Source organism: Telmatherina bonti (genome assembly GCF_933228915.1).
Source record: "Telmatherina bonti genome assembly, chromosome: 4".
Classification (NCBI taxonomy): domain Eukaryota; kingdom Metazoa; phylum Chordata; class Actinopteri; order Atheriniformes; family Telmatherinidae; genus Telmatherina; species Telmatherina bonti.
The window spans coordinates 19,368,464-19,387,902 of NC_136622.1; positions in this window are offsets into that span (position 1 = coordinate 19,368,464).

The window sequence follows — 19,439 nt, forward strand, 5'->3', positions numbered from 1 at the left end:
TTGGCAACCGTTCTCCTTTCTGCAACTGCGCGCCTCTGATTAGCTGGAAATGTAGTAGTGTGCACGGCTGTGCATTATAAAGCGCACTCTGCTTCCATCAGTGCTTCATAAAGGCTTCCATTTGGGTTATTGTGCCAAGGCAGAGGGGAGGAGGTTGTACAGTCCAGTTCCACCATGTTTTTATATGTTTTTATTTCTTCCTTCCTGTTCAGATCATAAAGCTCCCAACAACTTGAATTTAACAGAGGCAGTCTGAAATTAGATTTGCAGCCTGAACTTCTTCTGTTTTAATGTCCCATGATTATTCAAAACCCTTTAGTCTGAAAGGTAATATTATTTTCTATGAGCTTCTGTGCTCATCTTGTTTCATGTAATGGCCCGCTCAAGGAAAAAGACACAATTATTTTGATCTCCTTACAGTGTTTTATGGAGTTGAATCGGGGTTTAGTAGATGAAGTTTTGTACATATTAAACCAGTTTAAAGTTACCTGTCTCATTTTTTTTAAACATAATGAAAGTTGTTTAGTTATTTCTACTGGAAAAGCTATGTGAAAAAATAAAAAGATAAACCCTAAATACAACACAACAGTGCAAAGCCGCACAGTCAGGGCTATGAGCAGTCTTAAGTGTGTAAAATATGGCTTTCTGAGGGAGGAATATGTACAGGGGGGTTTAATCTTGTATTGCCATACAGCTGCAAATGCGTGTGGAGAGAGGCTGGAACTGTGAGAGCTGCCTCTGACAGCTCACTGAATGTGATGGATAGCACACCCTTGCCCTGTGATGTGCATGCACATTTGATGTTGAAATGGCCTATCCATGAGACTATTGTCTTTCAATCATGTCAAGGCAAAGTACAGAACCGAACACATTTTCTGCTGCATGGAGTTATGCCACAGTTTACAGCACATTCACACAACCTGCCTGCACCTAATTGTTCTGCTGTCTACATTGCTGTTTTGTTTAGATAACTAATTTCATAGTTTTGACTATATTTGCATTAAATACTGATAACACAGGCTCTTCGCTACCTTTATGAAGTGTGTGGGACAGGTGTTCATTAGGCGAACCTGAATAGGCTTAAAGGAGCTAGTGAACCAAACAACTGTTTTTTTGCACAAACCATGACAGAAGCACCTGCCCATTGCTGTGGTTCTCGTACTCCCTTCCCGAGCTGAGGTCCAAAGAGCTGATCAGTATCACCACAGGTCTACAATATTACAGTTAAACCTCTTTATTTTGCTGGGAGGGTCCTCACTGGTAGGCACATCCTCCCAGTGTTGCTAGTCCAGTACACAAAGGGTTAACCATATGGCTTGGTGCCATGGCTTCATGGGAATGGAATGTGGAGTGCTGTGTGTGCAGGGTTTCTTTCCCAGCATCCCTCACTGCCCAGGCGCATGCTAATGATCAGTATTATTGAAGCACAATTGATGGGCTAGCAACCAAACAAGAGAAACTAATTACTACTAAGGCTTTATTGTCCTTTAATTACTGAAGCTCTATGGCAATTAGTGCTGCACAAAGACACAGCCCTACTTTAATCTCGAATAAAATGTGATGCAGATGAAAAAATGTAAAAGATGAAGAGTAGATAAGATAATCTGGCTTTCGATGCATTCTGCAGAAACGATGCCTGACTTGGGGAAAGCATGAGACAACAAAGAAACTGCTGAAGGCTGTGCTAATTTAAACAGAAAATCTTCTCAAAACAAAATCTGGGTGTGATGCTGCTCTGACCTTGAAAAGATAAATAATAAAAAAAGGAAAACAGTCAAGCAAGCTTCCAGTCTGAGATGTACTTTCAAAGTTATCATTACAGGGAAAATGTTTTTTTTTAAATCAACTTAAGGTTTATTGCTTTTTGCTGAGCAACGTCAGAGCTGGTGAGAAGAAGTGGAACTGTAGAGATGGGTTTATAAAACCTCGGCAAATATAAACTTCTTATACTAATATGGATATATAAATGTATAGGAACAAGCTTTTGTGTCGCTGGTCTAAAAACATTTTTAATCAAAATTATGACGCTGATCACAAAATTTCACTTTTATTTTTTTAAAGTTACATATAACTTATCTATCATTATTACCAATGTGTAATCAGAGGGCAAATGTTTGCTTTCTTGATTATGTTGGAAAAGTCATAGAACTAAGATGAAGAGATCCCCGTTCCTTTTCAGGACTTCATGAAATAAAAGCCTGAAAAACAAATACCAGCATTTTACAGAAGACAAAACTGCACAACCCCAAAATACGATACGAACTAAAATAAAAGTTTAAAAAGTGCAAATGCATTTGACATTCACAAGGCAAAAATAGAAATAGGTCACTGCAGCAGCAACTTAAAGTCTGGGCCTTCTTCACATAAGGAAATGTTGGTATCAACTTCTGGGTCTGTTGGGTTTTGATTTATGCATCAGTATTGTCCATAAATTGCTTTGGTGCTTTGGTTCTTTAATATTAACACTAATATTACAGGCAAACATGTAAAAAGTTCTGTTTGTACGGCTGGCGCCAGTCAGGCTGAACCATATAAACAACTGGGAGATTGCTGCATATTTGTGATGTTAAATGAAGGCAAAAGCAACCCAGAGTGTGACATCCCAACTTTCTAAGTTCCACAGCCACACATTAACATAAGTGTCTGAAAAAAAAAATCTTCTCTTACAAATGCATTTAGCAAAAGGTTTTGGTGTTCGATGCCTATTCACATGTTGACAATAGACAAAAAAAAAAAAAACACTGAAAAAATCATATTTATAAATATACTTGTGTTTGTGTGTATAAAATCTCAGAGCAAATACAGCTGGTGAGTAAATCATTTTAACTTTGGCAGGTTAAACGGCTTCAGTTTCCCAAATGTTTATTAAGTCCTTTTCCAAACAGGCAAAATCTGCCTCAAGTAAACTACGTCATCATAATTATTGCCACTTATAACATCTGATGTCATGAATGCAGAACAAGAACAGAAATGAAACCCCAGAAAGTCAATAACTAGGAGGTAACTTTTTTCTACACTTTGATTTCCTCTTTAGACTGTTCGGTGACAGAGCGCCACATTAGTCAGCTATTTATTTATCCGAGTCATCTCAAAAATGTTTTGATGGATAACGCTTTGATTTTTTCTGCAGTAACATTTCTTAGTTACCAGCTTCTGTGATTTAAAAAAAAACATTAAGAAATATTTAAATATTTTAGTTTTTGGGAGTTTTATGAATTTTGTGTGAGTCAAGATATGTGACAGAAATGTGCTTAAATACTTTGTTTTTTTCAGTGGCAGTGATGGGATAATGTATCAGTAAAGTTAATATAACACCAATTTACAGGATTGCTTCTGTACACAAACTAATAAATATCTTCACTCTGGGTGCTAACTATCAGGGTATAACTTCAGCAAACACACACTTGACTCAGAATAAATGTATTTGTTTTAAGCTTTTATCAGTTGTATTTTAAAAAATAAATAATTGTGATCTCTGCTCTTATTTTGATTTTATAATGTAATCAGAAATTTTATTATTGGAAATTAAATTCTATTTGAGATAAAAAAAAATATATAAAAAATTACTAACTTCAATTATTTTTTTATTTTACTTACTAAATTATGCCTCATGAAGCTCTTTTTGCCGTTACACACCAAAAGATACAGTCATGGGAAAAATTCACTCTGTATGTGTCTACAGATTATTAAAACCATTGCTGACTTGCGTTGTCCTCTCAAGCCATTTTTGTGTCAGTCTTACATGACGCGCTGATGTGATGTATACTTTCAGTCTCTACCAGCACAATTTGATCTGTGTGCAGACTATGCATATGGAGATCAACTCTGACAAGGTGCATGCAAATAGAAACACCTTGCAAAAAATGAATTTGTTTAAGATAAACTTTTATTCAAACAGTGGAAAAGGACGGGAGGCAGGAATCTTCATTTTATATTTGTGTGGTTTTAAGGCTGCAACATTTACAAATGAAAGTTAAACTATTTTTTTGAGTTTACAACAGTACCACATTATGCTGCTATGTGATGCATCAGCTTTTTTGGTCACACATACCACCTCTTTGTCACACCTGCACCTTTTTTGCCATGATCTTTACAGCTAATGTCTACAAAACACCTTCATGGAGTATTTGGAAAAATCAATCTCACCACTTAAAGACAAATATTAAAGGTTATTCATCTAATGAGAATCCCAGTTGATTTATTGAGAATTTTCTCATAAAATGTCAGTGGGCCTGTGTCATTATATCCCCTTATAGTGGAGCTGGCAAGCAGCAAAACAACGGCTTGATGTCAGTGCAGTGAGCTTGAAAACAAAGTTTTGTGTGTCTTGGTCACCTGAGGACAACTTCAGGGCAGCATTGTTGCCACAGCTTGCTAACCTCTGACCTCTTTGCCAGGTTTTGTTGACCCAGTTTATTTCAGCAGGGCATGGGAACCATGCCCTGTGTCTTGAGCATGTCAACAACCTGATCCAAGAGCACAAACCAGTTAAGATAATAGGATAGCATGTTAATATGTGTTGTGTCATTTATTTTCTTAAGTAAAAAAAAAAAAGTTACCTTTTTTTCATCTAGTGTAATTGCCTGTTAACTGTCACAATGCTTTATGAAACCTGTGCTGATATTTTCTCCTTCCAACATTTCTGTTGGACAATATGTAGTGATGTATTGCTCTTAGTGCAGCTCTCCAGACAAAGGGGTTATGACCCAGTTTCCCCAGGGTCATCTCTCACACTCTGTTGCAGATTATAAGCCTCTGAAATTCAAACCAGCAAAAAATTGTGTCTATGTTTTGTTTTTTGTTGTTTTGCTCCTTTAAAGGAAAAATTCTCACTTCCAAAAAAAAAAAGAAAAAAAAGAAAAGTCAGATAAAGTACAGTCTGCCACCAAACCTGAACAACAAATGGAAACAAAATGCTGAGATATTATTTGACTGACATCATGTCCTCATTGTGTCATCTACCTTGCAAATCATCCTGAAGCATAATTAAGGAAAACCACCACAGGGCTTACATGCACTTACTCTTGATTTGGTAAAAGGGTTGTGTATACCTTCCCCCCTACATGCAGAGCTATAAGGAGACAGCGAAGCACAGTGAGAAAGAGAGCAGACTTGTCAGTCTGACCACGTTTCATTTAGCACTTCATTTAAAGGAAATTCAAGAGACTCCTCTAATGTCTACAGCATTTCAGCTTTCATTGGTGGAGAGAATGCATTGCATTCTGCAGGAGCGCCGTGTTATTTCTTTTGATTTTCAAACTGTTAAAAAGGCCAGCATTTGCACACTGTGATTATGTCAAGTGAGTTCAAGTTTCTCTGAACATCGGCTTTGTGCAAACGATGCTCGGAGAAAGAGAGTGTGGTTGTCATTGCTTTTGTTTAGTGTGAGTGAACACAACAAGTCAGTGACATTTGCTCATGAATTCCTCTTCGTTTTGGACTCATTCTATCTCATACTCTTGACTGAGAGGTTTTTTTTTTGTGCGCACATGTAGAAAAACAGGGTCTATTCTTATCTTTTAGCCATTGAAGCTCATGCCATAATTTGCCAGTGAAAATTGTTTGTCATTCAAGCAGAGGAATTGTGAGTCATTCCCATATAAAGAAATTTGAGCATCTAATCACGGTCCCTTTCAGAAGAGTAATTATGGTAGTTTATGAGTAGCTCAAATTACAGATTTTTTTTTTAACCAAATGGGGGAACAGAACAGATGAGGGTAAAAGGAACCTAATTTGAATTCAAGCATCTTTTCTTGATGTGGACTAAAAGAAAAAGTTAACAACCAATAGATACTTTTTATTTTTCGGATAACTGCACTTTTTGTTAATTGAGTTAAAAGTCAGCATTTAATTTCTGTAACATAGTATTTCAGGTGCTGTTAGACCTCACAGCTTTGTTGTAAACTTTTGCTTAAATGTTCGATTTAAGCAGATCTGTAGATTGGATTCAAGCAACATTTTCTGATTTGTAGAATTATTTCATTTTCACTTTGTCTTGAAGTCAGAACATGCTGTTATGTCTATCATGGTGATGAAACAATGCTTTTGCTTTTTGTGTTTTATCCAGTTATTAAATGAAGCATGCTTGATCTTTATCAAAGCTGAAGGACGATGCCTTCCCTGGCCTCCATCCAGCTTCTGTAGGCTGTGAAATAGGGAGACCATAAATTCATCAGACATTGAAATGGTTTGTATGTTTTCTTAATTTGTGGGTAAAATGTGACAGTTTTGTTTAATCTTGCCACACTGGCAATGTACTGGTCTTTTATTGAAATCCAAAGAAATATTTAACTCAAAATTAATCCATTGTCTGATGCAGCGTAAAATTTGAGATGATTGGCTGACAGTCTTCTTCATCAGACTTGTTTCATGTCATTAGACTTTGTTTAAGTTTGTTTGCAATAGAGATTAAACTCTTTAAATATGCATTAAGTACCTTCAGATAGTAGTGTTGAGGTGTTAAAAGTATTTTCATGATTTCAATTACGATTAATTCTAAACTATAATTTCCATTTGGAATAAGGTGTTGATTCTGCCATTTTCTTCTCTTTAGAGCAGAAATAACTTTTATTTGGAATTAAAGAGGAATTAAAACTCTCAAGTAAACATTACAACTGTCTCATTTCCAATGCACAACATGGTGGAGGGTACTTTCTTAAGATGAATGGGATGAAAGTGAAAGTTTCTGGCCCAACAGACAGTTTAGTATGCAAAGAGTTTAATGGTTGACTCCCAGTTCAAGGCTGTGTTCCAGATGCCTTTTCACACTGGTGCTATAAACAGATAGTGACATTATAATCTCTACACAAGTGTATTTGTGAGGGGAGAAGTGTCTTTGGCTGAAAAATGCAGAAAACTGTGCCTCATGGTCTTGATATCTATGCTATATTTTTCTCATTGTTGATTTTTTGGTAATACTCACCTCTTTCCAGGCATAAAACACCTTGACAATAGAAAGTCCATTGTTGAGAAGCTTCCTGTTGAGAGGCCCGAGTGCCCAATGATGTATAAGCACACTTAGTAATGACAGTTGGACCTCTGTAAGCCTGGTAGGAGTGAAACTGTTGCACAGCAGCAGGCAGAACAAAGAAAATAGTTTCTCTGTGGATGCTTTGTGAGATTGGAGATTAGAGTTTTATCGATGCTACCTTGAAACAAGAAGAATTTTCTTCCACAGACAGAAGCTGAAGTATGTGTACTGTATGGGTCTGTGTGTTGGACATGACTTCTTGCATAAATAAAATATGGTCACTGTACGTGTTGTTCAACACTCGTGGAACAACAATATCCTTTTAAGAGTCATTTTACTTGTGGGTAATGTGTTCTCACCAGCCTCGCCCTTCCTTTCCTCCTTTTTTGACAGACAAACCAACATGCACAGACTTACATTTTCAAGGGTGAGAGACTGCTACAATGCCATTAACAGTGAACACAGAAGCTAGGAGGAGGAGGGGAAAGAAAGAGGGAGGGGGAGTGATGGGATAAAGTCCATCAGATTTGATGGCATGGTGATGTAGATAATGTTTTCTCTTTTTAGCTCAGCTCACAGAAAAGAAGGCAGAACACAACCACTTTCTCTCTCTCAGAGTCTCCATTTTGAATGAAAGGGAGCACAATGTACTGAATTTGTGTGTCTAACATGTCTCTTTGTGCACAAATACCATGCACCTTTAGCTATCAGAATGATTGCCTCACCATTATGTGATTTAATGGGAAAACACACATACTCTTAATCCTGCTACAACACTCTGGCAGACAAGCTGAGCTTGTAGTCAACGGGTGGGAGAAAAAGAACACAATTATCCAGTTTCTCATCTGTTTGCACAAATAGGACAGAAAACCCCTCAAAAACTGCTCAACGCTACGGTAATTTGCTGCAGAGAAACATTGGAAAACAAATGTGTTCAGGAAATGTAGATGGGTTTTAAGGTCTGAAAGCCACAGCTGCTTGGCAAGCAGGAGCTGGCTCCTTTTGTCTTTTATCTTCTTCTGTAATGTGCACAGGTGCTGCTTAATTCAATTGGAGAACGTTGCCATGGTTTTACATTAATATATTTCCATGTTACCATTACGACTGTTGTCATGGAGATGATAGGACCTATTTGAACTGAAAGCAGTGATGGTTTTATGGGGGTACTGTGCTCTCTCCCTCCTCTCTTTGACTCTCTGTTTCTCTTTCTCCCTCCTTGTCTTTCATTTGGTTGCTCCATGTCAAGTCACATGGCATGCAGCCAGATTTAAGGCTTGACTTCACTGTTCAATTTTCCCCCCTTTTTTCATACTGCTTTTTACTGTAGCTCAGAATTGGAAGATGCATTTCAATCATACAGGGTAACCAACAATTTCAGGACTAAAACACAGTTGCTTAAAACTGGGTTTTCACAGTTCTCCATCTTTCAGCTGCGATGCAAATGCCTAATTCACGATTGTACTCAAATGTAACTGTAAAGAAACTTCGTCTATAATTGCAGTGACCTTCGTTACCGCTAAACCCATGTTGGCTAAACGCCTTTTGAATGCAAAAGGGAAAAATGGTTCAAGAAGAAAATAAGCAGGCTAATCAGGTACAAATGTTGGGTTGCAGTGGAAATGGAATTTGCTCAAAATCAAAACAACCAAATACAAGCCAGACATTTTTTAACGTACTCTACAACGGACATCTAATCGAGACATGGTTATTCCAATTAAAGTAATTGCACACTTTCATAAAATCAATACTGCTCCCTGGTAGCGTAATTGCTTCTTTCAATCAATTTGATGCATTTTCTAGAACAAAAGGCAAAGCAGGGGTATTCAATTTACTCAAGCATACCAAAGTTGATGGAATGGTTGTATTGGCTATTAAAGCATTGGTTGTTTTCTTCTTTTTCTCAAGGATTCCAGTAGAATATGTTCAGAGGTAAGTTCAAAGTCACCTTGTTATCTCTGGATTTTGTTCTGATGCCATTGTAACTCATTAAATCTGCAAGTACAAGAGCAGAAACATATTAGTACCGCACTACCTCTTGGAAATGAGATGCAAAATATATCACAATGCTATAAATTTACCATGGTCTCTACTAATGAATGTGCTTAGACACAAGTTTGGCACACATATATACAGTCTCACACATCTTGATTGAAGGTCCAAACAAATATAGAGAAAATGTAATAAAATCACACATGAGAAACTGGGCTACACTGACAGCTTTGATCCATAGCAAACCATGATGCAAAGCAAAGTCAAATGCGCCTTACTTCTCTTTGCATTAACTACTGTAAGATCAAAACCGTTTGTGAATTTTTACACATTTAAACTGCTCTTCTCTCAATGATGTTTTGAAATTAAATAACTGAAATGAGTTACTTCTGTTTTGTCAGTCTACCTCACACATACATACACATACACATGCACACAAGCGTAAAGAGACTTAAAAACCATGTTAAAGGCACCGCCACCAATTTCTCTTTTTTTTTCTTCACTTCATTTTGGTGTGTGTGTGTGTGTGTGTGTGTGTGTGTGTGTGTGTGTGTGTGTGTGTGTGTGTGTGTGTGTGTGTGTGTGTGTGTGTGTGTGTGTGTGTGTGCGTGGTGGTGGTGGTGGGCGGGAGGGGGTATTGAAAAACGTCTGATTGGAAAGTCCGGACTTGCAGTTCAGCACCAAGCTTTCTGCTATTCTTATACAAACACAAAGTGACAAGATGGTTACTCTCTCTGCACACTGACAGTTCATTCCGGACTAGGAAAAATGTCAAAAATGTTTAGTTACGGTTGAGTGGACTTAATTACCATCCTCTAGGCTGCCTCAGAACTCAGTGCCACTAATGGTCCCGGGCTACAGATAAAATTCCATTTGCAAGAATGTTTCAGCCATGAGATCTGATTTGCCCAATATGAAATATTTACTTTGATGTAATTAAAGCGACAACTCTTATCACCCATTTTGCTTAGAAAAAGAGGAAACTGCCCTGTTTAAATAGATATGAAAACAACAACTGTCTGTCTTAAAGATCAAGTTGAATTGTAAATTTAGCATCTGTTGCTTTTGGGTATAATCGTGTTAATAGTGGGAAATGAAAACTGTTATTGACATATATCTGAAAGACAGAAACATCTTATTACAAACTGTGAAAAGCATGAGACAGGGATTACTGCTATCACTTCCAAATGATGGTCATAGATGTACTGAAAAAAGCACAAGGAATGTACTGTTCAGCAATGCAAGCATGACTATATGTAACTTTACAAGGACAAACCAACATCATATAGAAACATACCATTTCTAAGCTGATTTTTTTTTTTGTTTTTTAAAAAAAGCATGGCCTAAACGATTTGCATAGATGTGCAAAGTGAAACCAATTTTAAAAATGAGACAAAGATGAACAAAATCTAAAGAATGGTACTGAGACTGAGACAAACTACTATATTTATATATCACATAGATGTGGACATGTAGGATTAATTCTCATGTGGTATTATAATCATATTACTGGAATCATTAAAGTGTAAGGGTTAGATCCGTTCAAATATTTGTGAGAAAAAAAAACGTTTTCTTAACTTTAATCTAATTGAATTGTGCTTTTTAAAAAAGGGAGAGAACAAAGCAAAACATTATTTTTAATTTTTTTTCTCTTAAGCCCACTGATCCCGCTAGCCTGCAATGATTTGAGGGCTTTTTGCTCGTCATCTTTGGCAGTCTGTTTAATTTTCCAGGCTGTTGTTACTTTTGAGTACTCATTGTTGAGTACTTGTTTTTTGTTTAATTTAGTAGATTTTCCCCTTCAGTATTCTTGTTTCACTTCTTATGCCGTGCTTCCGGTCATTATTCATCACACCTGCTTCTCGTTTTGTAATCAGTCCCTCAGTTTGTTTGTCCCAAGTTTTCCTTCTTCCTGTGCAAATTTATTGTGTGTATTAGTTGTGTTATCCAATGTCATCTTAGTTTGGCTTTTTGTTAATTTTGCTCTTTTTTTCTTCATCTTTAATTTATTCTATCTTCCACATGTCTTTGATTCCTGCATAAGGGTCCGACCTCCCCACACAAGTCCCACCATGTGCATGTTATGTTGATGCGCAAAGTGAAATCAATTAGAAAAAAGGGACAAAGATTAGCAGACTCTGCTTTCTTACAGAGTTCAGTAAGTGCCAGCAGGTTGAAAGAAACAAAACAAAGCAAACTACTGATTTTTTGTGGGATCCTAGCTACATCAGGTTCTGATTAAAACTAAAATACTAATAGTTTTCTGATCTGGACGGAGTGTGCAGATTCATTAAATCACAGCTTTGGAGTTTTGTTTTTTCTTGTTTTTTTTTATCCTTAGTTTTACTTATTTAAATACAAATTATGCAAATTGTATTAGTTTTTGTTCTTTTTTACAATAGTTATACATTTGAGGAAGGGTGGGTACCCATCATTTTTTATGTTAACGCATAGTTGGATGAGATTATTGCAGACCTTACAGACGTTCTTGCCAGCTGCAATGACCTGTCCTCTGAAGTCTGCACTATGGATAGGTTCAAGTTCCTCCTAAATGCTCTGCTATAGGTCAACAGGTAAAGTGGAAAAAAAACCTGAAAGATCAAATTTCTAGCTAAAACTTAAACAAATCAATATTTAGAAATGAACATTTCACCAGCAAAGATAAGTGAGTTTTCAAGGTAATGGATTAATGCATCCAGAAACAAACTCAGACCAAACAGGATGATTTTATTGTCAATTTGACATCCATGAGTGGCAACTTTTAATAAAATTAAAAGGCAGCAACTCTTAGTACAGGTAAAACACTGAGATCATCCAATGTTTGCTTTCACATGTATACAGAAAACAATCACTGAACTATACTGAAGAACGTCTGCTCAGATCACAGCTAGTAGGTCAGGAATGAGCAGGAGAGGAGGAACATGGTCTAAAATAATGCCACACATGAATGGAAAGTCAGATGAAAGAAACAAACTTTCAAATGGGCTGACATGGATGAAGTACTGACAAAAGATTCTCCATGTGAAAGTATAATATACAGTTCAGAATTAGGACACTGACTTTAACATGCCTTATCTGATACAGGCAACACTGCTGGAAGAGAAAAAAAAGCATGACATGGACTGAGGCTGTGGAGGCTGACCAGGGGCACATAGAAAAATAGAGAACAACAGTGACTATTTCTGCAAAGAAGAGCAAAAGATCAAGATAGAAAATATTTATGGTTTGAAAATGCTTTGATCTATTTATTTTTCACTGTGACAAGCAGGAGTTCCTGCAAATAAAGGTTTGAATGGAGAAATGCGGCCTTCTGTAAAAAATGTAGAAAATGTTTTGTTAAATAAACAAACAATAAGAAATATTAAATTTCTGTCTTTTTATCCAACTCAGATATAAGCAGTGTGTTTTTCCCCCATACCTTGTTTCACATGTAGAATTCTGCCCATGTTGCCATGTATTTTTTGCTCTTTTCTACGTCAAAAGTATTGAAAAAGGCAAAGCCCCTCAGTTGTATGAAGTTTTGTAAACATGAAATAGGATTTTCTACCGAAATAGAGGACCAAGTATAAAAGTACTTTTAATTAGAATTAAAACCATGTTTTGGTCATTTTAGTGCAAGAAAGTCAAAAATCTTTAAGACAATAATATATGTTTTGTTGTTGGAGCTAAATAAAAACTAAATTTAATATTACAACTGTAATCACTGCTGTTCAGTCAAATATGAAGGTGCTATCTGCTCAGTGACAGAAATGGTGTGACTTGATTTATTTATGGCAACAAGAAAACTCAATCAAACACCATCATACGTTTATGTGAGCCTTAACCCTTACAAGACACAGAGCACAACAGTTTGGCCAAATTTTATCTATACATTCAAGTTGCTGGTTGTATTAATTTAAGAAAACATTTTCAGTAGAAAACATTTTTTTGTGCTGGGATTAAGGTTATGAAATTTCATTGGTCTCACGATTTGATTAGATTATGATTGTCTTGTCAATGATTCGATTTGATTCCATGATGCATCACATGTTGCATTCTCAATTTTTTTTTTTTTTTTTTTTTTTACTGCACATTGCTGCTGTCTTCATCAGTGACTGCAAGAAGTCAGATAATTATGCACTCCCTGTTTATTTATTTTAGTAATCAATCTGAATGTCCTGATATTGACAAACATATAAACAATGATACTGGTTTCAACTTTATGATTGCACTTAATTGTTCCATTTCCGGAAAAGCAACAAACATCATCCCAATGCAGTGAACTTCTGCTACCAAAACATGGTTAAGCAGCCGTATAGTGGCGAGATTTCTTGCAGTAAAGTCGCGTGTTTTATATTTTATGGATGACTGCTTAGTTTTACAGTTTTAATAAGTAAAAGTTTTTAAACCAGAATTTCTCAATCCAGGTCCTCAGGGACCTCTGCCTTGCATGTTCTACTTCCTTCCACATCCGCACTCCTGATTCCAATTTAATTGACTTCTCTTCAGGTTTGTTCCAAGTCTGCTAATCAGCCATTTATTGAGTCAGGTGTGTCAAAGTAGGGTTACTTCTAAGACATGCAGGGCAGTGGGCCCCAAGAATCAAGATTGAGAAACACCAAACAGACTGAGCCTTGGGTCTTTCTTAAAACTGCTGTCACTCTGCCGAGTTGTTAAAGCAGGTTAGATCACGCAGCACACACAAGTCAGAATATGTATTTTACTTACAATCAATCATGTTCAGTTGCTGCGCTGATGCAGAATTGTCCACGTCCACACGATGATGCATGTAGAAACAATTTCATTCAACACTCTTGTGGATACAGGTATCCATTATCCTTTTATTTGGACAAGACTTTCTGGCTGAAAGAGTAACTGTAATTTTTGTGACGATGTTCACCAATATATTATATTTTTGTTGTCCCTTACCCTATAAACTGCTTTCAATGATTATAGTCATTTATTGTTTAAAAACAAGTTTTAATGGTGTTATCATTAACTGGTCTCAGAACATTCAGAAGATGCAATATTCTTTTGTAAAACACATATTTACAAAATATTCAGAATGAACCGCTTACCTGAAAACATGCAGAGGTTTGTTACATATTCATCTGGGCTATTCCACTGGTTCGGAGAACATTCAGAACTACAAGTAAAATGCCTTTCACGTCTGTTGCACTGATTTAAATATCAGAAATAGTTACATCAACATAAAGATTTAAAAAAGCCAAAATAATATAAGGAATTTCTTTTGGCATTCAGACAACTTTCAGTAAGCCTGTGTAGTTTGTCAATAATCAACACTTGTGTTTCACAGATAAGTAAAACATTAAATATCTTGATATTTATTACCTATAATATATTATAATGATCATAATCATCACCATTTTTATCTAGCATATATCATTACTATTGCAGGAACAATATTTTTGCATGAATTGGAGTCTGTAAATGATTGAAATTTTGACCTTATGTTGTTAATGGATAAGTTAGTAATTTAATTGCATCCTGAAAATGAGTAAAACAACAAAACATAGTTTCAGAAGAATGAAAAATCATCAATATGCTGTCATCTCAACCAAAAGATTGACTGTCAAACATTACATTATGCTTTGTGGTAAAAGTAGAGGAAGCTCACACCCACAGCAGAGCTGAGTGTGAGCCATTGTGCCTCTTCCCATCCCTTACATCCATCATGTGAAAATGAGTTCACATGCATCACTGCTAACATAATGTTCTTAAGAAGCTGAGAGAAAGGCTCACCTAACATGCACGATGGTACAATAAAGAAGAACCCATGACATTAATGAAAATGTATACCGTTTAAAACTAGCAGAGGCAATAGCTGAGGGGAAGATGGAGCATTATTTATTGATAGTAAATGAATAAGTGACTGGCTGTTGATGGTATGAGCTATTTTCATGCCATCATCACAGTCTTTGTTTTTTGTTGCCATTTTTCCCAAGAAAAGAAAATATAAAGCTGTTTACTGGTGTTTTACAGGGTAATGAACAGGGTAATGAACAAGAATCTTGTTTAGCCTCTTGTATTAATTATTCATAAAAGCCTATTTTAAGAACTCTAAGAAAATCAAAACCCAACATAAATTGATAACTTCAAACAGATTTTGAAAAGACTGAAATTTAGAGGACAGGAATTAAAAAAGGAACATGCCAGAGCTCTAGTCTTACACCAGTGCATTAGTTTTACACTAGTGCACTGACGTGTGCATCAGTTAACATCTGAACCATTGTATAAATTGTTTAGATAAAAATATATTTTTTGCACTATTTGCAAAGATGCACTTTTTGTTATGTCACATTCCTGAAGCTTGGAGCAGTAAATGCTATTTATCAGATTACATATTGGCTGCCAGTGATTGTTTTAGCAGATGTCTTTAGCAGATTCTACTTTTAGGTTTAGGAATATGACATAAAAACTAGTACATCTTTACAAAGTGCAGAATAATGAGTATTATTTAAATAGTAATTCATATAATGGTAAAAACAAGAACTTGTGCACTGGTGTGTTCCTATTCCTAACTAGTCCTGTAGTTTATAGTCCACCTTTACTTCAGGGAGTCTAATAAAACCTCCTGCCATGCACTACCTTCATCCTCCTCCAACCCTTCCTCCTTGCTCTTCCTCTCTCCTCATACCCCTTAGTTTGTAACCTGAATACAGTAGCGCAGCGGACCAATCGATCACAGGGAGTTCTTTTTTTTCATCCCAGCAATTTTCCACTGAGGAAAGGGGGAATAATGTGAGCTAACAGTGTGGAAAATCAATGCTCCACTGGCATAGAATGACTTAGAGTCTGGCTGGTTGAAAACTGGGCTCCATGAGGCCAGTTTGAGTAAAAAAGCCAACCAACATCCCGTCTCTCATCCTGCATAATATGCAGTTGCACCTGCAGAGCTACACTCACCCTCAACAGTAGGTTAACACTTTTAGTCCTCAAATCGTTTGGATTTATGGGTGTGCACTCGTTGCTATCAGGCTTTGAGTACACAATGGTTGTGAAAAAGTAATTGTGCCTGCATGTGAACGCTGCGTTATGTAGTACCTACATCAATCTTAAATAAAGGCGGTACATTATTCGGAAAGTTTCAAAATGTAGTCTGTTACCTGATTATTGACAGGTCATGTCAACCTTTTTAGCATTACTCAGACTAAGATAGTTTATTCTAAATTACAGAGGAATACACAAAGTTTCCAAAAATGTGGAAAAAGTGTTTAACAGAAATTCTTGAAACCATGAAACTATAACACAAAGGGATCATTTATCTATCTTCAAGGCATGTGAAGATTACTGATATTTAGTAACATAGCATAGAACACTGTGAAACTCTTGTAAAAGCAGGGTTTACTTGTCCTAAGAAGCAAAAAGAAGACATCCAGCAGATACTAGATGTGATGTTAAAATTACACCAGTATCCTGAGATTCTGTGACACCTGAGATTGTGTGTTGTCAGAAGCATTTCTCTTACTGCAAATAAAACCATGAACTTGTCCTCATATGTACATATAAAACAAAAAAATCATTCTTTCTTTACAGTTTTTATAAAATGGCCTGCATGGTGAATTGTGAAGGAAGACATGAACTAAATTCCTGCTTTTAAACATAAAAAATATCATTTTCAAGACTTTCAATATAATGTTTCAGTGATAATTTATTTAATCTATGCACAGTGTTTTCTTCTTTTTGTTAGATGAGGTGGCATTAGTTAACGTGTAAGCCATAAAAACACATAAACATAAAGTGGAGTAATGGTGATAAAGAGCATGTTTTAGGCAAATACTGACCTTAATGCCACAACATACTTCCGTGCCGTAACCTAACCACAAATTGAGCAACAGTAAAAAAATAAAATAAAATAAAAAAAAGCAAGTAAGACAAATGTTAAGTATATGTTCAGGTTGGATGGATGCTCAGGTCAGAAAGAAAGAAAGAAAAATCAAACAAAAACCTGTGTTCAGTACTGTCCACTGACAGAATATTCATTTTTTTTATGGTTTAAAAAGTTACTGTGTCAGTATGAAAGTTTTTCTTTTTTTAAAGAAAAGCCAATATTCTAGCATATAAGTTTAGTTTTACCTAAATGTAATTAAAATAAAAAACAAAACAAAACAAAAAAAGCAAGAGGGTCTATTGGTGTTTAAAGGTATCTCTAAAGTGTTTAAGTGGGATGAGTGAAATCTAAACACCGCCTTTCTCCATGCACTTTGTTTAATGCAAAGTTTGAGCACATGCAGTATTGTTTCAGTGGATGAAACAAGTTTCATAATCAACAAGAAACTGTTTGACACCCTGACAATTTTCATAACAGTGCTGTTGCAGGTACACCGCAAAAAGTGCTTATCTGCAAATGTCTGTGTGTTCTTTGAGCAGTATGTAATCCCTCCCTCTGCATCACCCACACTGACCCAGGATGTGTGAAACCTGCTGATGTTTCTTTGAGCAAAGTTATTTGTTGCAAATGTGCCCAGACAGAGCTAAATAAAAAATTACCCATGACTTAAATCAACAGACAGACAAATAGCTGGGGAGCTAGCTAGCTATCTAGGCAGAGTTTATTTGCAGGGTGTTTTAAAGCTTGTTGTTTTTTACAGTACAACATAATCAAGAAAGCTGCCGGTGTCTTTATTAAGAAATGCATGTTATAACATAGCGCAGATCCGCTTGGGAGACACTAGTCACATTGTCTTGCCAATTACATTTTGTATGATTCCTCCCCCAAATAAGGATGAGCCAAGATGGAAAATGATTCTTGGCATGTCGTGGGCCCTAATTATCCATTGAACAAATGAAAATATCATTGATGTTGTGTTCTTAATCCATCCGTTGACAGAGAGAAACAAAACACTGACAGATTTTTGGCTCGTGATTTGTACTGTGGAAGAGCTGAGCAATATGTTCGAATGAGCAGCTGGAGAGCTTAAACACGTACCTAATCATTAAAAAAAAATTTTCAGCTGGCACAGGTCTTTAACTTTATCTTTTTTCTAGAAGGATAACATGATTGGTTATTGATGAACACCAAGAAAAAGATTTCGCAAACAGTAAGCTTCTTATTACTTGACGGGACAAGCAGTACAAAATAAATAGCCTTGCATTGCAGGAAGTCCCCAATTGTGCTCTTGTATTTGAAGAGTAGAGTTTGAATCATAAGAACATACTCAGTGTGAATATGGGGAAAAATACAACCTCTCAAACACAGATTTGAAGAAGAAAATATCACCCATCCAATTTTCAAGCGTCACTTCCATGGCAAGACACAAACAGATCTCAGCAGCTACCTCCAAACACTTCATAAATACACAGCACAATGAGACAAATATTTTCTTAAAAGAAACTTTAGATATGTTGTGCCTCACCAAATTTGACTTTATAGAAAGAGCAGTGAAATAACATTACCATAAGCTTGGTGCAATGCATGCATAATAGATTGTTGTTTTCACTCTGCATATGGTAGGAGCTGGATTCGCTTCAAAGTGCACCAAATTTGCATGATTCGATGTGAGGGATTCTGGGATTAGAGAACACCACTTCCTCCCCCCACCCCTCTTTCACTCAGCTACAGAAAGGTATCACATTCCCACAGATGGTAGGGAACATTGTGAGAATACAGCCATTACAGTCAAAAGAGTATGCACAGGAAACCAAAGAAGAAAAAAACCCAAAAAAAACTCCAACAAGACTTCTTTTTATTTTCTCTAATTTAACCATTTTATTCAGATTCTCACTTTTTAAATGTCAAACACATTACTAATACGTTTGGACAATTATTTTTATTTTGCGCAGCTTTCAAAGAATGTTTCAAAAAGGTTTGTGAAATCTGTGGTCAAGGTTTTTCACGTTTTATTTGAGGCAAAGATATTGTGATTGAAAGGGAAACTGACAGCTCATACATGTGCCAGGAGAGGCCAGCATCAACAGACAACACGCTCCTGTACGGCTGCTCGACGCTGACATTCTTCACCCTTGTCTACAAACACTTAAAAATGACAGAAAGCAGAAAGAGAGGAAACAGGCAGTTTGACTGTTGCCCCAGAGGCTGCTACTGGACAATGTCTGGCAAACAAGAACAAAGTGATTCACAAAGTATTAACAGCACTCAGAGCTGTGGTATTTATGAAAGAACAAATGGCACAAGAGAAGTGAGTTGCTTCCCTACAATGCGTGTGAATTATTTTCTTTTCTTTAAGCGCCTGCTTTCTTGTCACTGTGATTTTCACTTTGTATATTGCTAAATAACTTGAAGTAAAGGCATATGTTAAAGGCGATCAGGGTTTTCATAATATGCTATATACTTTTATGTAAAACATGGCAATCAACCAAGAGCTACCCCTTTTCTCACTGGATAACCTGAGAATAATTTACATCAGGATGTCCATCTGTTAGGTGAACACCCACGCATGCAGTCATGCATATAGAACGGATGAAATGGCCACATATTCTTTCCATTTCTTCCTGAGAAACAATGTCATAGGAGGGCCTC